This window comes from Oratosquilla oratoria, chromosome 37 (assembly GCF_046742065.1).
Source record: "Oratosquilla oratoria isolate Oo_2021 chromosome 37, ASM4674206v1, whole genome shotgun sequence".
NCBI lineage: Eukaryota > Metazoa > Arthropoda > Malacostraca > Stomatopoda > Squillidae > Oratosquilla > Oratosquilla oratoria.
This window is the reverse complement of record NC_134813.1, coordinates 25,156,220-25,158,719: the sequence shown is the minus strand read 5'-3', so window position 1 is coordinate 25,158,719 and position 2,500 is coordinate 25,156,220.

The following is a 2,500-nucleotide window of genomic DNA, read 5'->3' as shown; positions in this document are numbered from 1 at the left end:
ACACGTACGCATACACACACGCACACACACACACACACACACACACACACACACACACACACACACACACACACACATTGGCATCGGTCAATCGCTGAGTGTGTTTGCTTGTTCATAGAAGAACCACTTTGTCAGACCCTTGGACATAAAATAGGCTGTGGAGGCTTTTGGGTGGGGACGTTGGGGGCTTTGAAAGGGGCTGTGGGGCTTCGCTGAGGCTGTGGACTCGATCGAGTAAAGCTCTAGGAAAGAGTTGAGCTTTTTATTTATGCAGAGTCATGACAATGCGAACGTAGGGTCTTTTGAAAAATGTCAAAATTTTCGACATTGGCCCACCTCCACCGTCCGCACACACACACAAGCAAACATGTGTGGTATACATGTGTCCTTTATATCTCTGTCCCTATATATATATATATATATATATATATATATATATATATATATATATATATATATATATACAGTATATATATATATATATATATATATATATACAGTATATATATATATATATATATACAGTATATATATATATGCATAAATACATACATATGTATATATATATAAATACATACATATGTATATATATATAAATATATATGTATATACATATATATATATGTATATATATATATATATATATATATATATATATATATATATATATATATGCAGATACAAGGGTATAGATGGGTATGAGCTTTTCTCTGACACATAATTTATCTAAAGTGACAGCCAATTCTGCGCATATCGTTCATTTCAATATATTCTATCTATACCTTAGCAAAATCTTATCCTCTTTTGTATGAAGATCTATGACTATACCATATCTGGTAAAATTTGCTATATGGCTATTCTAGGTCCTATATTTATCTGGAATAATGCTACAAATTGCAATCTAAGAAAAAATAACTAGCTCTGGCGAAGTCATGTACCTCCTTTCAAAAGAGAATAAGAATATATAAATATATAAAGGTATAGAGAAAATATCCTAAAGAAATTTATAGATGCACAAGTGGCCATCACTTAAGTCTTGCATGTATATGTATATACATGTACATATACATACATATATATACATACATATATCATATATATATATATATATATATATATATATATATATATATATATGTGTGTGTGTGTGTGTGTGTGTGTGTGTGTGTGTGTGTGTGTGTGTGTGTGTGTGTGTGTGTGTGTGTGTACGTGTGTGTGTGTGTGTGCGTGTGTGTGTGTATGTATGTATATATCTGATTCTGTATGTGTTTTCCTTGTCTATTAAGTATATCCCTGCATATCTTTATATGATCAAATATTTCTATAAATCTATATTTCTCTATGTCATACTGTATCTACCTCTGTCTCTGTCTCTCTCTCTCTCTCTCTCTCTCTCTCTCTCTCTCTCACCCTTCCCCTATTCCTCACTTACATGATACTCATATTCTCGGAAGATTTCTTTTACCGAAATTGGCACCATGAAGAAAATCACTCAAACCAATTTTTCTCTTCTTTTCCCTCTTTTTTCCCCCCCCTTTTCAGACGATCATCTTTTCCCTTTGGGCCGTAAAACTGACAAGAGCTCCAGATAAAATGTCAATATATTTTTTCGTCATAATCTGATTTTTTCCCATTGCAACTGTAAGGAATCTCTTGGTTTTATGGTTACTTTGGAGGTTAATTGGAGACTGAGAAGACAAAAGAGAGCACAGAGAAAGAGAAAAAAGAGGCTTTGACAAACACGGCTTTGGCATAATGGTTTCGCCAGGCAACTACAGGCAGAAGCTGTGACGAGAGCGGCTACAACCTACAACATATAACCTTTAGTTTATAACCTTCAGTCTACAAAAAACAACCTACAACTTGCGAGTTTCAGTTTACAGCCTGCAGTCTACAACTTCCAACTTGCAATCTACAACCCACAACGTACAACTTACACTCTACAACCTACAACCTACGACTACAACCTACAACTTACAGCCTACGACCTACAACCTTCAACTTACTACCTACAATCTACAAACTACAATCTATGGAATACAACTTACTACCTAAAATCTACAACACACAATCTACAATATATAACCTAGAAAGTACAACCTACAGTACAATTTACATAAAACTTGCAACCTACAACCAACCTACGATCAACAACCTACAACCAACCTATGATCTACAACCTACAACCAACCTACAACTACAACCTACGATCAACAACCTACAACCAACCTATGATCTACAACCTACAACCAACCTACAACTACAACCTACAACCAACAACCTACAAGCACCAATCGGCAATCGTTAACCGACATTATACAGTCAGAACAGCCAATTTGCTAACCGTCAATCAAGAACGGACAACAACCCAAACCCAAAGAACAGGAACAGTACAGCCGTTAATTAACCGACACCCGAATTTGAAAACCGACAACCGTCAACAGGTAACCGACATTATGCACCGATGAGACCGACATTCAAAGACCTTTAACCGACGGTA